Source organism: Alligator mississippiensis, chromosome 15 (assembly GCF_030867095.1).
Source record: "Alligator mississippiensis isolate rAllMis1 chromosome 15, rAllMis1, whole genome shotgun sequence".
Taxonomy (NCBI): Eukaryota; Metazoa; Chordata; order Crocodylia; family Alligatoridae; genus Alligator; species Alligator mississippiensis.
In genome coordinates, this window is record NC_081838.1 from 13,668,296 (window position 1) to 13,688,309 (window position 20,014).

At 44.6% G+C, this 20,014-nt stretch overlaps 3 long non-coding RNA genes across 3 annotated transcripts; all 3 read right to left on the minus strand.

The window, feature by feature from the left end:
- Positions 1 to 2,076: 2,076 nt before the first annotated feature.
- LOC132245732 (uncharacterized) lies at positions 2,077 to 3,406 on the minus strand. The gene is made up of 2 exons (XR_009457453.1): positions 3,282 to 3,406; positions 2,077 to 2,654 (listed from the first exon to the last, which is right to left on the minus strand). It is a non-coding gene; the product is annotated as an uncharacterized LOC132245732 (long non-coding RNA).
- A 6,761-nt stretch (positions 3,407 to 10,167) lies between these two features.
- On the minus strand, positions 10,168 to 11,497 carry LOC132245730 (uncharacterized). Its single transcript, XR_009457451.1, has 2 exons — positions 11,373 to 11,497; positions 10,168 to 10,745 (listed from the first exon to the last, which is right to left on the minus strand). It is a non-coding gene; the product is annotated as an uncharacterized LOC132245730 (long non-coding RNA).
- A 6,761-nt stretch (positions 11,498 to 18,258) lies between these two features.
- On the minus strand, positions 18,259 to 19,588 carry LOC132245742 (uncharacterized). The gene is made up of 2 exons (XR_009457460.1): positions 19,464 to 19,588; positions 18,259 to 18,836 (listed from the first exon to the last, which is right to left on the minus strand). It is a non-coding gene; the product is annotated as an uncharacterized LOC132245742 (long non-coding RNA).
- Between the last annotated feature and the right edge of the window lie 426 nt (positions 19,589 to 20,014).

Sequence of the window (20,014 nt, forward strand, 5' to 3'; positions counted from 1 at the left end):
GATTTCTCGTAGGAGCGCCTTGACCACCTCTCGGGCTTGGGCAGTCCAACATGGGAAGCACTCAACCCAGTTGGAGAAAGTGTCTGCAAAGAGAAGGAGATATCTCATCCCTTGTTGCCGGGGCAACTCGGTAAAATCCACCTGCCATTCTTCTCCTGGCCCATTGCCTATTCTCTGATGTCCTGGAGTTTCTTTTTTCCCTCCTTCTGGGTTATTTCTCTGGCAGACCTCACATGTTTCTGATACCTTCTCGGCAGCCTCTTTTAATCCCACTCCAGTTATATAGTGACTGATCCATCTTACCAGGGCCCTGGGTCCATAGTGGGTGCCATGATGAGCGCTCTTTACTACCGCATGAACCCAGGCAGCTGGGATGATAATGCGGCCATCCTTTGCTACTAGCCACCCGTGCTCCCCCTTCTTTGCTTGAAACTCTTTTATTAATTGTTTGTCTTTTCCCCCATACTGTGGTGTCACAGGCTGGTATAGGTCTGGGAGGAGAGATAACAGATTACTTACTTCGGGCAGCAAGTCTGACTGAGGTCTTTTCGCTGCTCTCCTTGCCGTAGTGTCAGCAAATCGATTACCTTTTGTGGAGGGGTCGTTCCCTTTCTGATGTGCCTTATAATGCATTACCGCTACCTCCTTCGGTTCCCAGACTGCCTTGAGGAGAGCTTTTATTTGCTTGCTATGTTTAATGCTTGCTCCTTTAGCATCAAGTAGACCCCGCTCTTTCCACAGAGCTCCGTGAGCATGTAAAACAAGGAAAACATATTTAGAATCAGTATAAATATTAACAGTTTTGTTGGCCGCCAATTGCAAAGCCCGAGTCATAGCAATGAGTTCAGCCTTTTGAGCTGAAACAGATGGGTTTAAAGGTCCTGCTTCTATCACATTCTGTGTAGTCACGATAGCGTATCTGGATTTTCAAATTCCATTCTCCATACTCGAGCTGCCATCCGTGTAGAATTCCAGTTCAGCATTGTCAAGGGGTTGGTCTCTCAGGTTTGGTCTTGAGGAGTAAACAGCTTCCAATGTTTGCAGGCAATCATGTACAAGAGCTGGTGTGTCAGCCATAGGTGGCAACAGTGTTGCTGGATTTACAGTGCGAGAAATGGCCAATTTTATTTCAGGCTTATCGAGGAGGATTGCCTGATATCGAGCCATTCGTCCCGGGGTTAACCAGTTCCCTCCTTTCTGCTCCAGGACTGTAAGCACTGCGTCAGGCACATATACAGTCATTTCATGGCCTAGGGTTAACTTTTCAGCTTCTTGTATTAGCAGACAGGTGGCAGCAACGGCCCGGAGACAAGCAGGCCATCTGGATGACACAAGGTCTAATTGCTTAGAAAAATATGCCACTGGTCATTGCCAGCTACCTAATTTTTGTGTTAATACTCCAACGGCCACCCCCCTTTTGGTCTTGCACAAAAAGGGAAAAAGGCTTAGTCATGTCCGGTAGTCCTAAGGCGGGTGCTCCAATAAGAGCCTGCTTTAACTGGCAGAATGCTTGCTCACACTCTTCAGTCCATTCGAGCCCCTTTTCATCACCTTGTGTAGCTCCATACAGAGGTTTTGCAATAACCCCCAAATTTGGAATCCAAATCCTGCAAAAACCGACTGTACGTATGAAGCCCCGTACTTGCTTCTTTATTTTTGGGGTTGCTAGCCGGCATATAGCTTCTTTTCTTTCAGGCAACAGGGCTCTCTGACCAGGCTGTAGTTCAAATCCTAAATATGTTACCTTCTGGGACATTGGTTGCATCTTACTTTTGGACACCCGGTATCCTTCTTGTCCCAGAAAATGAAGGAGGCAGATTGTTCCTTCCAGGCAATTTGCTTCAGTGGTGGCTGGTAAAAGCAAGTCATCCACATTTTGCAGAAGGGCACAGGAAGAAGTTGGGTATATTGGATCCTGGCTTGGACCTGTGAATAGTCTAGATGACCTCTCAGGGCCCAGTCCAACCCTATTCTCGATGATAAGAGGGGTTCTGGAATATTGAGAAACAAAGAATTGAAGAATAACCAGAAACGAGGATATTTCATGACCAAACGAAAAGACAAACACCACGATGCTTTTGTGAATGTTATGTTTTATTGTGTGCCATATCAAGCTGCAGTAGGAAGCAGGAAAGCAAGATTAGAACAATTCCCATAGTCTGGGAGCATACCCGACTCCGGAAAGGACCCTCGTTAAGAACACTTCACACTTATACAGTGGGCAAATCTTCAAAACATGGCACAGACATACACAGAGAAGCTGCAATTTATGCAACAAGACAAAGCAACCTTCGGCACATGAGCCATCTTCATAACAGGAGGAAGGGAACATGCAGGTCTTGGCTTCTCTCCTTGCTGTTCTTCTGGCTGTTACTTGGGGTACTGTGGGAACTGGGGATACTGGGGGTACTGTGGGTACTGGGGGCACTGTGGGATCTTAGGGTACTTGCAGCACTGCTGATAGCCTGGGTAGATGGGTTGCACTGGATAGTAGGGTGGACGGTATTGTTGCCCTTGCCAGCAGTATGGTCTCTCTACCACAGTGATGTTGCAGGAAGGTCTGAACTCATGGCAGCGAGACCCAGAACTGTGGCAGGAGGTTTCACGCTCGTGGCAAGGTCTGCGGGAGCACATCTTCTGTCGTGTGGGCAAAGCTGCAAGAAACAAGGCAGAGACACTCTGTGTTAAATGAACCAGAAAGGACCTTCTCCCCTTCCCTTTTCTATTTCTACAGAACTCAAGGGAAGTTCTTTCTTCTTCTTCACTTTTAAGCTAGTGGAAACATGAATCCCCAAAACACTGGTGCCAACATTTCTGGTAAATAATCTAGAATACGTGACTTCAAACCATGGTGTCACTCTGATGTGGGTTTCTACAACAAGATACAACTAGCTCATGAGAAAGGAAGGCTGCTTCTAAAATGCTGCATGCTTTCCTGTCTGTCAAACTTCAGCCTAAGTTAAAAGTTTGGACAACTCGGTCCTTCAGAAGCCATTTTGAACCAGTGTCATTAACCTGGTACCAAACAATCTCTCATTCAGCTCTGTGACCTGGTCCCTCTGTAGGCTCCTTTCCTTCACCTTTTCCCCTGCTTTTCTGGTATTGTCCGTGCACCACAAGTTTTTCTGGTGCTAGCATAAAGAGGCAACCACATACACAGAGGGCGAGGACAGGGAAAGCCCAGTCCAGAGACAGGAATACATTTAAGACTAGAATTTGCAAAGGATTATATTAAGGCTTCCATTCAAGGAGCAGATAGAAAGAATAGGAATCAGACTTACCCTCTTCAGCAGCTAGGACAAATGCAAAGGAGTGAAGATGAGTGAATGAGGAGCACTGGGATATGAGCTCTTTTTATATGGTTCCAGTCCAGAGTCTAGGAAATGAGACAGCCCATAGCAATGTTGTCCCAACCCTTTGCTCATCCAAAACCCTGCCTATCTAGTATATCCAGCACCTATGAACTCTTTGACTCATTTTTTATTACAATGATTATTTTGAGCCATTGTTGATGCAGAGCACTTTGGTAAGAAAAGTTCTTTCATGATCATTTCATACATGGTAATACTGCCAGTGAAGAGTTGAAATGGTTTGCATGTTGGCAACCAGTACTGAGGCAGTGGAAGAACCAGATTTGCTAAACTTAGGGTGTTTTCCTTGGGACCAGGTGACAGCCGAACACCAGGGCTTCTCTGACGTGGTGGTTGCTTGATTATGTCACAAGGAAATGTAGTTACCAGGTGTGATCCTGTGAATCCCGCTTCTCTTCAAGTCTCTGCAGTCCCATAACCAGTCTGCCGAATGCCAGCACAGTAGCTGAAGTGACATCCACCGAAAAAACAGTGATTTCAAGGAAACAGTGAGCGAGCGCATCTACACGTGTGCATTTACTGCACAGTAGCTGAAATTATTGTGCAGTACGAGTGTGCATCTACACATATACAACTGTACTGCACTGTAAACATGGCGACTTATGCTGACGGCATCATGCAGGTATTACATTTATGCCCGATTAGTTACTGTGCTTTAACACACATGCAGATGCTTTACTGCTCAGTAACGTTGTGTGTGTGGGCTGACTTTGGACTAACTTTAGTCCCAGCTCAGTCCACACACAGCGTTAATGTGCTTTAATACCTGCATGTGTAGATGCTGGCTCACCCCCAATTTACTGCGCAGTAATTTACTGTGCAGTAAATTTCGGTTGGCGTAAATGCACTTGTAGACATACCCACTGAGCACAAACGTGTTCAGTTCTCACTCTAACAACATTAACTTAACTTAACTTAATAATGGTCTTCATATCTTGCTTCTAATCTCAAATTACAGGGTCATAGACATTAGGGCTGGAGGGGACCTCATAAGATCATCGGGTCTAGCTCCCAGAAGCTCTCCCTTCTCTTCCATCAGCTTTAACTAGCTAATGTCTGTAATGTGCTTTCAAGATGTGCACTGTATAAGGTGAATTGTTCTTATGGAGCTTTATTTCTGGTGTGTTATTTGTATTTGGTAAAGCGTATGAAATATTTTTATGATGGAATAATTTAATCTACTTTCCTGCTTTGGCCCCCACTTGAGGCAATAAGCCTTTACAATTTGGAGGCAATAAACCGTTACAATGGAGGCAATAAACCTTTACAATTCATGAGAGTTCCACTCTCGGGGTGTTTTCCTATTCTTTGTCCAAGATGGATTTATATTCTGATTTTTTTTAATTCCCTAAATTTGTATTACCAAAGCCAATAGCTTCATTGAAGCAGATGGTTTTGAAGGAAACACAGATCTCAGCAAATTTCCCGACTTTCAAAAACTAGAAAAGAAAAAGGAAAATTCATCTTGAAAAGTGCAGGGCTGTAACAATGCAGTAAGCATCTGCACGTGTGGACAGTGACACTTTACTGTGCAGTAGAGTAGTCTACTGCACAGTAAAAATATCTCGTGTAGACACAGCCACTTTTCATCAATGTGAGGGAAATCAAAATAAACCCGGTTTAAACTGTAATAAGAGCGTGTTTTGTACCAGGTTAACGACACCAGTTCAAAATGGCTTCTGAAGGACTGAGTTGTCCAGACGTTTAACGTAGTGTGGAATTTAAAGCTGATTCATTGTACTGGTGCTGAAAGTTATGTGGATGTTGTTATTGTGGCTTAAATCAGGTTTGTTTCTGTTTAGTCGGTGTTGGTTAGGAACTAGTTTAGGCTAAAGTGAAGTGAACCGCTCTTAACTTGATACAAAAGTGTCCATCGAGAGCTTTATGGAATCTGTTCAACTCAGCTGGTGCAGATGTGCATATGGAAAGGCCTCAGTCAAACTGAAGGAATTCTGCAGGTAGAACCGCCAGAGAACGGGGGCTGGTCAAATGCATTCCTGAACACTGCAGTCATTTAGAAACCTAGGTAAAGTCACATTTACCAGCTCTTTGTACTCTCTGCCACCTTGGTGCAAATGCCGCATCACCTAACCCAAAGGTTCAGGTCTCTGAGGCTGAGGTCTCTGATCTTCTTTTTTTGTATGGCTGATGTAGAATGTTGTGCCCCAGCTCAAGTCTGGGATCGTGCCCGGTATGCAAAGACCAATAAAGATACCAGGGGTGAATGTACAAAGAAGGTTTATTGCTAGCAATAAAAGGTGCAAGCGGAATAATTCACGTAACAAGCACCCCCACTGCTACTTTTAAGCATCTTTTATACAGGAGTTTTCAAGACTTTGCAAGCGTGCTTGTTTGATGATTGGTTATAAGTGAGTGACGCAAGAAATTCTTTACTGAGCATGTCTGTATACCTGTGTTTTAGCCATGTATCTCATTTACATACATGTGTGTTTCATTAGCATACTTTTTCCCCACCTAGGGGTGTGATTTTTAGTATTTTAATGAGCCCTTTATCCCAGTACTGTGTTTCTTCTTCTGTTTTCAAGCCCCCTTTATCTAAGACTGTCTCCTCCTTATCATTGCAGATGGGCATTCGTCACATAGCATTCTCTTCTTCTTCATCTTTGAGTAGAGGTTTCTAGGTCACTCCTTACATTTCCCCCCTTTGGAGCATTTTTAATCATTATTATAATTGCTCCATTCAATTTGGTTTAACACAAATCTAGTATCATCAGCTTTCTTTGTTTGTAAAATCATTTGATTTACCTTAGGCCTGAAGATAGATATAAAAACAGGTAAGCATTGGATACAGCAACAAACCATGATTCCTATAACACAGAAAGAGACAACTATACTAAATAACTGTCTCGACCATCTAAAATTGGGAAGCCAGGAACTTAGCCAGGAAAAGGCTAAGCCAGATGATTCTTTTAACGTCTGTGCCAATTGTTGTAAGGCACCAATTTTGTCTTCAATTAGCACAGAATTATCGGTGAGGTTGAAACAACACATTCCTTTTAAAGTTTCACACCCAAGATTGTGTCGTAGTAAGAGATAATCAATAGCGGTTCTGTTCTCCAAGACAGCGTCCCTTAATTGTTTTTGTTCAGCATTGAGGGCTGAAAGAGCTTGGGATGTAGCGTTTAGTCCTTTTGCTAGAACACAGGCAACTGCATTAAGATTTCTGCTATTACTTACAGCGAGGCCCGGAACCCCCACCACAGATACAGCTAATGCTACGTATTCAGCCTTAGGTAATAGTCGAGGGGAATCATTCTCATCACAATCGGCGGTGAGAGTAGTGTATGCCCTCTTATACCTCCCACCGAGAGGGGTTTGTTCAGTGTGCATTAGGTCAGATTTCCTTGGAAGAGCTGCAGTTACCCGGGCAATGGTGCACGGTCCTCCAGTAGCGTTCGCTGGGAGGTATGAATATATTATTCTCCCGCAGGCTAGAAACCATCCTCGAGGAAGGACGGTATGTGCGTATGCATAGGATATTTGACTGGTCTCATTACAGAGGACATTTTTACCTTGGTTCAATTTAAGGCAATTACCAGTACAATTAACCATTAGGAAACATTCGGAAGCATTAGCTCTTGCCTCAACCTGTAAGGAGAACATGTTTCTGCTTTTATCTTTTACACTAGTCCCCCAATTGTATATATCCTGATATGTACTTTCCTTATCTATATCTTTCAGCATAGTATAAGTTTGTAAAATTTTCAAAGGGGTTGGTACTGCGATTAAGCATGAGGTAAAAACCAGGTGAGCATTGTTCCCTCCCGCTAAGCAACAGTCCGTTCTTTTTAAAATTTCCCGGGCCAGATAAATCCAGACATTTTCCTGAGGGGCAAATTCTTGTTGTAAAAGGTTTTCCCCTCTTATGAGAAGGAGTGGACAGATCAGGACGCCCCACAATAAAACCTTGACCAATTTCATGATAAGGGCTGTAAAACTTGATCAAAAATTGACAAATTATTTAAAGTTCCTTTCTTCTGAATAGGAATTTTAAGTCTCTTATTGGCTCCACCTTTCACTGTTCTCTGCCTCCAGTCCCGGAGTCTGCGGGGGTTCCTTCTTGTTCTGGTCCAGCCACCGGCTTTAGGCGACTGGAATGTATCCAAGTCTTGATTCCCTCGAGCTTTGCTGCCGTCGGGGTCGTCAAGAGTACCCTATATGGGCCCTTCCATCTGGCTCGAAGTGGTTCCTCGTTCCAGTCTTTCGCAAGGGCGTAACTCCCAGGTAATAGTCGGTTTTCCGGGGCAGGAGACTAATCCTGTGACTGCAGCACTTCCCGTACCTGCTGGTGGATGGAAGACGAAACAGAAACCAAGGACCGTACATATTTTCTAATCATTCCCTCGCCTAAAACATGTAACTGTTGTTCAGTACCCATGGGCAGACTCAGAGGGTAAGGCTTACCATACATTATCTCAAACGGGCTTAATCCCAATTTAGAATGTGGTGCGACCCTTACTCGTAACAGGGTCAAGGGTAGGGCCTCTGGCCATTTGAGTCGAGCTTCTTGGCAAATCTTTGCAAGGTGTCTTTTTAAGGTCTGCTTCATACGTTCCACCTTTCCACTGGACTGGGGTCGCCAAGGGGTGTGTAAATGCCAGCTGATTCCCAGGAACTCAGAAACCTTCTGAGTAATTTGTGCAATGAAATGTGGGCCATTGTCTGACCCTATTCCTTTTGGAAGTCCGAAGCGAGGTATGATTTCTCGTAGGAGCGCCTTGACCACCTCTCGGGCTTGGGCAGTCCAACATGGGAAGCACTCAACCCAGTTGGAGAAAGTGTCTGCAAAGAGAAGGAGATATCTCATCCCTTGTTGCCGGGGCAACTCGGTAAAATCCACCTGCCATTCTTCTCCTGGCCCATTGCCTATTCTCTGATGTCCTGGAGTTTCTTTTTTCCCTCCTTCTGGGTTATTTCTCTGGCAGACCTCACATGTTTCTGATACCTTCTCGGCAGCCTCTTTTAATCCCACTCCAGTTATATAGTGACTGATCCATCTTACCAGGGCCCTGGGTCCATAGTGGGTGCCATGATGAGCGCTCTTTACTACCGCATGAACCCAGGCAGCTGGGATGATAATGCGGCCATCCTTTGCTACTAGCCACCCGTGCTCCCCCTTCTTTGCTTGAAACTCTTTTATTAATTGTTTGTCTTTTCCCCCATACTGTGGTGTCACAGGCTGGTATAGGTCTGGGAGGAGAGATAACAGATTACTTACTTCGGGCAGCAAGTCTGACTGAGGTCTTTTCGCTGCTCTCCTTGCCGTAGTGTCAGCAAATCGATTACCTTTTGTGGAGGGGTCGTTCCCTTTCTGATGTGCCTTATAATGCATTACCGCTACCTCCTTCGGTTCCCAGACTGCCTTGAGGAGAGCTTTTATTTGCTTGCTATGTTTAATGCTTGCTCCTTTAGCATCAAGTAGACCCCGCTCTTTCCACAGAGCTCCGTGAGCATGTAAAACAAGGAAAACATATTTAGAATCAGTATAAATATTAACAGTTTTGTTGGCCGCCAATTGCAAAGCCCGAGTCATAGCAATGAGTTCAGCCTTTTGAGCTGAAACAGATGGGTTTAAAGGTCCTGCTTCTATCACATTCTGTGTAGTCACGATAGCGTATCTGGATTTTCAAATTCCATTCTCCATACTCGAGCTGCCATCCGTGTAGAATTCCAGTTCAGCATTGTCAAGGGGTTGGTCTCTCAGGTTTGGTCTTGAGGAGTAAACAGCTTCCAATGTTTGCAGGCAATCATGTACAAGAGCTGGTGTGTCAGCCATAGGTGGCAACAGTGTTGCTGGATTTACAGTGCGAGAAATGGCCAATTTTATTTCAGGCTTATCGAGGAGGATTGCCTGATATCGAGCCATTCGTCCCGGGGTTAACCAGTTCCCTCCTTTCTGCTCCAGGACTGTAAGCACTGCGTCAGGCACATATACAGTCATTTCATGGCCTAGGGTTAACTTTTCAGCTTCTTGTATTAGCAGACAGGTGGCAGCAACGGCCCGGAGACAAGCAGGCCATCTGGATGACACAAGGTCTAATTGCTTAGAAAAATATGCCACTGGTCATTGCCAGCTACCTAATTTTTGTGTTAATACTCCAACGGCCACCCCCCTTTTGGTCTTGCACAAAAAGGGAAAAAGGCTTAGTCATGTCCGGTAGTCCTAAGGCGGGTGCTCCAATAAGAGCCTGCTTTAACTGGCAGAATGCTTGCTCACACTCTTCAGTCCATTCGAGCCCCTTTTCATCACCTTGTGTAGCTCCATACAGAGGTTTTGCAATAACCCCCAAATTTGGAATCCAAATCCTGCAAAAACCGACTGTACGTATGAAGCCCCGTACTTGCTTCTTTATTTTTGGGGTTGCTAGCCGGCATATAGCTTCTTTTCTTTCAGGCAACAGGGCTCTCTGACCAGGCTGTAGTTCAAATCCTAAATATGTTACCTTCTGGGACATTGGTTGCATCTTACTTTTGGACACCCGGTATCCTTCTTGTCCCAGAAAATGAAGGAGGCAGATTGTTCCTTCCAGGCAATTTGCTTCAGTGGTGGCTGGTAAAAGCAAGTCATCCACATTTTGCAGAAGGGCACAGGAAGAAGTTGGGTATATTGGATCCTGGCTTGGACCTGTGAATAGTCTAGATGACCTCTCAGGGCCCAGTCCAACCCTATTCTCGATGATAAGAGGGGTTCTGGAATATTGAGAAACAAAGAATTGAAGAATAACCAGAAACGAGGATATTTCATGACCAAACGAAAAGACAAACACCACGATGCTTTTGTGAATGTTATGTTTTATTGTGTGCCATATCAAGCTGCAGTAGGAAGCAGGAAAGCAAGATTAGAACAATTCCCATAGTCTGGGAGCATACCCGACTCCGGAAAGGACCCTCGTTAAGAACACTTCACACTTATACAGTGGGCAAATCTTCAAAACATGGCACAGACATACACAGAGAAGCTGCAATTTATGCAACAAGACAAAGCAACCTTCGGCACATGAGCCATCTTCATAACAGGAGGAAGGGAACATGCAGGTCTTGGCTTCTCTCCTTGCTGTTCTTCTGGCTGTTACTTGGGGTACTGTGGGAACTGGGGATACTGGGGGTACTGTGGGTACTGGGGGCACTGTGGGATCTTAGGGTACTTGCAGCACTGCTGATAGCCTGGGTAGATGGGTTGCACTGGATAGTAGGGTGGACGGTATTGTTGCCCTTGCCAGCAGTATGGTCTCTCTACCACAGTGATGTTGCAGGAAGGTCTGAACTCATGGCAGCGAGACCCAGAACTGTGGCAGGAGGTTTCACGCTCGTGGCAAGGTCTGCGGGAGCACATCTTCTGTCGTGTGGGCAAAGCTGCAAGAAACAAGGCAGAGACACTCTGTGTTAAATGAACCAGAAAGGACCTTCTCCCCTTCCCTTTTCTATTTCTACAGAACTCAAGGGAAGTTCTTTCTTCTTCTTCACTTTTAAGCTAGTGGAAACATGAATCCCCAAAACACTGGTGCCAACATTTCTGGTAAATAATCTAGAATACGTGACTTCAAACCATGGTGTCACTCTGATGTGGGTTTCTACAACAAGATACAACTAGCTCATGAGAAAGGAAGGCTGCTTCTAAAATGCTGCATGCTTTCCTGTCTGTCAAACTTCAGCCTAAGTTAAAAGTTTGGACAACTCGGTCCTTCAGAAGCCATTTTGAACCAGTGTCATTAACCTGGTACCAAACAATCTCTCATTCAGCTCTGTGACCTGGTCCCTCTGTAGGCTCCTTTCCTTCACCTTTTCCCCTGCTTTTCTGGTATTGTCCGTGCACCACAAGTTTTTCTGGTGCTAGCATAAAGAGGCAACCACATACACAGAGGGCGAGGACAGGGAAAGCCCAGTCCAGAGACAGGAATACATTTAAGACTAGAATTTGCAAAGGATTATATTAAGGCTTCCATTCAAGGAGCAGATAGAAAGAATAGGAATCAGACTTACCCTCTTCAGCAGCTAGGACAAATGCAAAGGAGTGAAGATGAGTGAATGAGGAGCACTGGGATATGAGCTCTTTTTATATGGTTCCAGTCCAGAGTCTAGGAAATGAGACAGCCCATAGCAATGTTGTCCCAACCCTTTGCTCATCCAAAACCCTGCCTATCTAGTATATCCAGCACCTATGAACTCTTTGACTCATTTTTTATTACAATGATTATTTTGAGCCATTGTTGATGCAGAGCACTTTGGTAAGAAAAGTTCTTTCATGATCATTTCATACATGGTAATACTGCCAGTGAAGAGTTGAAATGGTTTGCATGTTGGCAACCAGTACTGAGGCAGTGGAAGAACCAGATTTGCTAAACTTAGGGTGTTTTCCTTGGGACCAGGTGACAGCCGAACACCAGGGCTTCTCTGACGTGGTGGTTGCTTGATTATGTCACAAGGAAATGTAGTTACCAGGTGTGATCCTGTGAATCCCGCTTCTCTTCAAGTCTCTGCAGTCCCATAACCAGTCTGCCGAATGCCAGCACAGTAGCTGAAGTGACATCCACCGAAAAAACAGTGATTTCAAGGAAACAGTGAGCGAGCGCATCTACACGTGTGCATTTACTGCACAGTAGCTGAAATTATTGTGCAGTACGAGTGTGCATCTACACATATACAACTGTACTGCACTGTAAACATGGCGACTTATGCTGACGGCATCATGCAGGTATTACATTTATGCCCGATTAGTTACTGTGCTTTAACACACATGCAGATGCTTTACTGCTCAGTAACGTTGTGTGTGTGGGCTGACTTTGGACTAACTTTAGTCCCAGCTCAGTCCACACACAGCGTTAATGTGCTTTAATACCTGCATGTGTAGATGCTGGCTCACCCCCAATTTACTGCGCAGTAATTTACTGTGCAGTAAATTTCGGTTGGCGTAAATGCACTTGTAGACATACCCACTGAGCACAAACGTGTTCAGTTCTCACTCTAACAACATTAACTTAACTTAACTTAATAATGGTCTTCATATCTTGCTTCTAATCTCAAATTACAGGGTCATAGACATTAGGGCTGGAGGGGACCTCATAAGATCATCGGGTCTAGCTCCCAGAAGCTCTCCCTTCTCTTCCATCAGCTTTAACTAGCTAATGTCTGTAATGTGCTTTCAAGATGTGCACTGTATAAGGTGAATTGTTCTTATGGAGCTTTATTTCTGGTGTGTTATTTGTATTTGGTAAAGCGTATGAAATATTTTTATGATGGAATAATTTAATCTACTTTCCTGCTTTGGCCCCCACTTGAGGCAATAAGCCTTTACAATTTGGAGGCAATAAACCGTTACAATGGAGGCAATAAACCTTTACAATTCATGAGAGTTCCACTCTCGGGGTGTTTTCCTATTCTTTGTCCAAGATGGATTTATATTCTGATTTTTTTTAATTCCCTAAATTTGTATTACCAAAGCCAATAGCTTCATTGAAGCAGATGGTTTTGAAGGAAACACAGATCTCAGCAAATTTCCCGACTTTCAAAAACTAGAAAAGAAAAAGGAAAATTCATCTTGAAAAGTGCAGGGCTGTAACAATGCAGTAAGCATCTGCACGTGTGGACAGTGACACTTTACTGTGCAGTAGAGTAGTCTACTGCACAGTAAAAATATCTCGTGTAGACACAGCCACTTTTCATCAATGTGAGGGAAATCAAAATAAACCCGGTTTAAACTGTAATAAGAGCGTGTTTTGTACCAGGTTAACGACACCAGTTCAAAATGGCTTCTGAAGGACTGAGTTGTCCAGACGTTTAACGTAGTGTGGAATTTAAAGCTGATTCATTGTACTGGTGCTGAAAGTTATGTGGATGTTGTTATTGTGGCTTAAATCAGGTTTGTTTCTGTTTAGTCGGTGTTGGTTAGGAACTAGTTTAGGCTAAAGTGAAGTGAACCGCTCTTAACTTGATACAAAAGTGTCCATCGAGAGCTTTATGGAATCTGTTCAACTCAGCTGGTGCAGATGTGCATATGGAAAGGCCTCAGTCAAACTGAAGGAATTCTGCAGGTAGAACCGCCAGAGAACGGGGGCTGGTCAAATGCATTCCTGAACACTGCAGTCATTTAGAAACCTAGGTAAAGTCACATTTACCAGCTCTTTGTACTCTCTGCCACCTTGGTGCAAATGCCGCATCACCTAACCCAAAGGTTCAGGTCTCTGAGGCTGAGGTCTCTGATCTTCTTTTTTTGTATGGCTGATGTAGAATGTTGTGCCCCAGCTCAAGTCTGGGATCGTGCCCGGTATGCAAAGACCAATAAAGATACCAGGGGTGAATGTACAAAGAAGGTTTATTGCTAGCAATAAAAGGTGCAAGCGGAATAATTCACGTAACAAGCACCCCCACTGCTACTTTTAAGCATCTTTTATACAGGAGTTTTCAAGACTTTGCAAGCGTGCTTGTTTGATGATTGGTTATAAGTGAGTGACGCAAGAAATTCTTTACTGAGCATGTCTGTATACCTGTGTTTTAGCCATGTATCTCATTTACATACATGTGTGTTTCATTAGCATACTTTTTCCCCACCTAGGGGTGTGATTTTTAGTATTTTAATGAGCCCTTTATCCCAGTACTGTGTTTCTTCTTCTGTTTTCAAGCCCCCTTTATCTAAGACTGTCTCCTCCTTATCATTGCAGATGGGCATTCGTCACATAGCATTCTCTTCTTCTTCATCTTTGAGTAGAGGTTTCTAGGTCACTCCTTACATTTCCCCCCTTTGGAGCATTTTTAATCATTATTATAATTGCTCCATTCAATTTGGTTTAACACAAATCTAGTATCATCAGCTTTCTTTGTTTGTAAAATCATTTGATTTACCTTAGGCCTGAAGATAGATATAAAAACAGGTAAGCATTGGATACAGCAACAAACCATGATTCCTATAACACAGAAAGAGACAACTATACTAAATAACTGTCTCGACCATCTAAAATTGGGAAGCCAGGAACTTAGCCAGGAAAAGGCTAAGCCAGATGATTCTTTTAACGTCTGTGCCAATTGTTGTAAGGCACCAATTTTGTCTTCAATTAGCACAGAATTATCGGTGAGGTTGAAACAACACATTCCTTTTAAAGTTTCACACCCAAGATTGTGTCGTAGTAAGAGATAATCAATAGCGGTTCTGTTCTCCAAGACAGCGTCCCTTAATTGTTTTTGTTCAGCATTGAGGGCTGAAAGAGCTTGGGATGTAGCGTTTAGTCCTTTTGCTAGAACACAGGCAACTGCATTAAGATTTCTGCTATTACTTACAGCGAGGCCCGGAACCCCCACCACAGATACAGCTAATGCTACGTATTCAGCCTTAGGTAATAGTCGAGGGGAATCATTCTCATCACAATCGGCGGTGAGAGTAGTGTATGCCCTCTTATACCTCCCACCGAGAGGGGTTTGTTCAGTGTGCATTAGGTCAGATTTCCTTGGAAGAGCTGCAGTTACCCGGGCAATGGTGCACGGTCCTCCAGTAGCGTTCGCTGGGAGGTATGAATATATTATTCTCCCGCAGGCTAGAAACCATCCTCGAGGAAGGACGGTATGTGCGTATGCATAGGATATTTGACTGGTCTCATTACAGAGGACATTTTTACCTTGGTTCAATTTAAGGCAATTACCAGTACAATTAACCATTAGGAAACATTCGGAAGCATTAGCTCTTGCCTCAACCTGTAAGGAGAACATGTTTCTGCTTTTATCTTTTACACTAGTCCCCCAATTGTATATATCCTGATATGTACTTTCCTTATCTATATCTTTCAGCATAGTATAAGTTTGTAAAATTTTCAAAGGGGTTGGTACTGCGATTAAGCATGAGGTAAAAACCAGGTGAGCATTGTTCCCTCCCGCTAAGCAACAGTCCGTTCTTTTTAAAATTTCCCGGGCCAGATAAATCCAGACATTTTCCTGAGGGGCAAATTCTTGTTGTAAAAGGTTTTCCCCTCTTATGAGAAGGAGTGGACAGATCAGGACGCCCCACAATAAAACCTTGACCAATTTCATGATAAGGGCTGTAAAACTTGATCAAAAATTGACAAATTATTTAAAGTTCCTTTCTTCTGAATAGGAATTTTAAGTCTCTTATTGGCTCCACCTTTCACTGTTCTCTGCCTCCAGTCCCGGAGTCTGCGGGGGTTCCTTCTTGTTCTGGTCCAGCCACCGGCTTTAGGCGACTGGAATGTATCCAAGTCTTGATTCCCTCGAGCTTTGCTGCCGTCGGGGTCGTCAAGAGTACCCTATATGGGCCCTTCCATCTGGCTCGAAGTGGTTCCTCGTTCCAGTCTTTCACAAGGGCGTAACTCCCAGGTAATAGTCGGTTTTCCGGGGCAGGAGACTGATCCTGTGACTGCAGCACGTCCCGTACCTGCTGGTGGATGGAAGACGAAACAGAAACCAAGGACCGTACATATTTTCTAATCATTCCCTCGCCTAAAACATGTAACTGTTGTTCAGTACCCATGGGCAGACTCAGAGGGTAAGGCTTACCATACATTATCTCAAACGGGCTTAATCCCAATTTAGAATGTGGTGCGACCCTTACTCGTAACAGGGTCAAGGGTAGGGCCTCTGGCCATTTGAGTCGAGCTTCTTGGCAAATCTTTGCAAGGTGTCTTTTTAAGGTCTGCTTCATACGTTCCACCTTTCCACTGGACTGGGGTCGCCAAGGGGTGTGTAAATGCCAGCTGATTCCCAGGAACTCAGAAACCTTCTGAGTAATTTGTGCAATGAAATGTGGGCCATTGTCTGACCCTATTCCTTTTGGAAGTCCGAAGCGAGGTATGATTTCTCGTAGGAGCGCCTTGACCACCTCTCGGGCTTGGGCAGTCCAACATGGGAAGCACTCAACCCAGTTGGAGAAAGTGTCTGCAAAGAGAAGGAGATATCTCATCCCTTGTTGCCGGGGCAACTCGGTAAAATCCACCTGCCATTCTTCTCCTGGCCCATTGCCTATTCTCTGATGTCCTGGAGTTTCTTTTTTCCCTCCTTCTGGGTTATTTCTCTGGCAGACCTCACATGTTTCTGATACCTTCTCGGCAGCCTCTTTTAATCCCACTCCAGTTATATAGTGACTGATCCATCTTACCAGGGCCCTGGGTCCATAGTGGGTGCCATGATGAGCGCTCTTTACTACCGCATGAACCCAGGCAGCTGGGATGATAATGCGGCCATCCTTTGCTACTAGCCACCCGTGCTCCCCCTTCTTTGCTTGAAACTCTTTTATTAATTGTTTGTCTTTTCCCCCATACTGTGGTGTCACAGGCTGGTATAGGTCTGGGAGGAGAGATAACAGATTACTTACTTCGGGCAGCAAGTCTGACTGAGGTCTTTTCGCTGCTCTCCTTGCCGTAGTGTCAGCAAATCGATTACCTTTTGTGGAGGGGTCGTTCCCTTTCTGATGTGCCTTATAATGCATTACCGCTACCTCCTTCGGTTCCCAGACTGCCTTGAGGAGAGCTTTTATTTGCTTGCTATGTTTAATGCTTGCTCCTTTAGCATCAAGTAGACCCCGCTCTTTCCACAGAGCTCCGTGAGCATGTAAAACAAGGAAAACATATTTAGAATCAGTATAAATATTAACAGTTTTGTTGGCCGCCAATTGCAAAGCCCGAGTCATAGCAATGAGTTCAGCCTTTTGAGCTGAAACAGATGGGTTTAAAGGTCCTGCTTCTATCACATTCTGTGTAGTCACGATAGCGTATCTGGATTTTCAAATTCCATTCTCCATACTCGAGCTGCCATCCGTGTAGAATTCCAGTTCAGCATTGTCAAGGGGTTGGTCTCTCAGGTTTGGTCTTGAGGAGTAAACAGCTTCCAATGTTTGCAGGCAATCATGTACAAGAGCTGGTGTGTCAGCCATAGGTGGCAACAGTGTTGCTGGATTTACAGTGCGAGAAATGGCCAATTTTATTTCAGGCTTATCGAGGAGGATTGCCTGATATCGAGCCATTCGTCCCGGGGTTAACCAGTTCCCTCCTTTCTGCTCCAGGACTGTAAGCACTGCGTCAGGCACATATACAGTCATTTCATGGCCTAGGGTTAACTTTTCAGCTTCTTGTATTAGCAGACAGGTGGCAGCAACGGCCCGGAGACAAGCAGGCCATCTGGATGACACAAGGTCTAATTGCTTAGAAAAATATGCCACTGGTCATTGCCAGCTACCTAATTTTTGTGTTAATACTCCAACGGCCACCCCCCTTTTGGTCTTGCACAAAAAGGGAAAAAGGCTTAGTCATGTCCGGTAGTCCTAAGGCGGGTGCTCCAATAAGAGCCTGCTTTAACTGGCAGAATGCTTGCTCACACTCTTCAGTCCATTCGAGCACCTTTTCATCACCTTGTGTAGCTCCATACAGAGGTTTTGCAATAACCCCCAAATTTGGAATCCAAATCCTGCAAAAACCGACTGTACGTATGAAGCCCCGTACTTGCTTCTTTATTTTTGGGGTTGCTAGCCGGCATATAGCTTCTTTTCTTTCAGGCAACAGGGCTCTCTGACCAGGCTGTAGTTCAAATCCTAAATATGTTACCTTCTGGGACATTGGTTGCATCTTACTTTTGGACACCCGGTATCCTTCTTGTCCCAGAAAATGAAGGAGGCAGATTGTTCCTTCCAGGCAATTTGCTTCAGTGGTGGCTGGTAAAAGCAAGTCATCCACATTTTGCAGAAGGGCACAGGAAGAAGTTGGGTATATTGGATCCTGGCTTGGACCTGTGAATAGTCTAGATGACCTCTCAGGGCCCAGTCCAACCCTATTCTCGATGATAAGAGGGGTTCTGGAATATTGAGAAACAAAGAATTGAAGAATAACCAGAAACGAGGATATTTCATGACCAAACGAAAAGACAAACACCACGATGCTTTTGTGAATGTTATGTTTTATTGTGTGCCATATCAAGCTGCAGTAGGAAGCAGGAAAGCAAGATTAGAACAATTCCCATAGTCTGGGAGCATACCCGACTCCGGAAAGGACCCTCGTTAAGAACACTTCACACTTATACAGTGGGCAAATCTTCAAAACATGGCACAGACATACACAGAGAAGCTGCAATTTATGCAACAAGACAAAGCAACCTTCGGCACATGAGCCATCTTCATAACAGGAGGAAGGGAACATGCAGGTCTTGGCTTCTCTCCTTGCTGTTCTTCTGGCTGTTACTTGGGGTACTGTGGGAACTGGGGATACTGGGGGTACTGTGGGTACTGGGGGCACTGTGGGATCTTAGGGTACTTGCAGCACTGCTGATAGCCTGGGTAGATGGGTTGCACTGGATAGTAGGGTGGACGGTATTGTTGCCCTTGCCAGCAGTATGGTCTCTCTACCACAGTGATGTTGCAGGAAGGTCTGAACTCATGGCAGCGAGACCCAGAACTGTGGCAGGAGGTTTCACGCTCGTGGCAAGGTCTGCGGGAGCACATCTTCTGTCGTGTGGGCAAAGCTGCAAGAAACAAGGCAGAGACACTCTGTGTTAAATGAACCAGAAAGGACCTTCTCCCCTTCCCTTTTCTATTTCTACAGAACTCAAGGGAAGTTCTTTCTTCTTCTTCACTTTTAAGCTAGTGGAAACATGAATCCCCAAAACACTGGTGCCAACATTTCTGGTAAATAATCTAGAATACGTGACTTCAAACCATGGTGTCACTCTGATGTGGGTTTCTACAACAAGATACAACTAGCTCATGAGAAAGGAAGGCTGCTTCTAAAATGCTGCATGCTTTCCTGTCTGTCAAACTTCAGCCTAAGTTAAAAGTTTGGACAACTCGGCCCTTCAGAAGCCATTTTGAACCAGTGTCATTAACCTGGTACCAAACAATCTCTCATTCAGCTCTGTGACCTGGTCCCTCTGTAGGCTCCTTTCCTTCACCTTTTCCCCTGCTTTTCTGGTATTGTCCGTGCACCACAAGTTTTTCTGGTGCTAGCATAAAGAGGCAACCACATACACAGAGGGCGAGGACAGGGAAAGCCCAGTCCAGAGACAGGAATACATTTAAGACTAGAATTTGCAAAGGATTATATTAAGGCTTCCATTCAAGGAGCAGATAGAAAGAATAGGAATCAGACTTACCCTCTTCAGCAGCTAGGACAAATGCAAAGGAGTGAAGATGAGTGAATGAGGAGCACTGGGATATGAGCTCTTTTTATATGGTTCCAGTCCAGAGTCTAGGAAATGAGACAGCCCATAGCAATGTTGTCCCAACCCTTTGCTCATCCAAAACCCTGCCTATCTAGTATATCCAGCACCTATGAACTCTTTGACTCATTTTTTATTACAATGATTATTTTGAGCCATTGTTGATGCAGAGCACTTTGGTAAGAAAAGTTCTTTCATGATCATTTCATACATGGTAATACTGCCAGTGAAGAGTTGAAATGGTTTGCATGTTGGCAACCAGTACTGAGGCAGTGGAAGAACCAGATTTGCTAAACTTAGGGTGTTTTCCTTGGGACCAGGTGACAGCCGAACACCAGGGCTTCTCTGACGTGGTGGTTGCTTGATTATGTCACAAGGAAATGTAGTTACCAGGTGTGATCCTGTGAATCCCGCTTCTCTTCAAGTCTCTGCAGTCCCATAACCAGTCTGCCGAATGCCAGCACAGTAGCTGAAGTGACATCCAC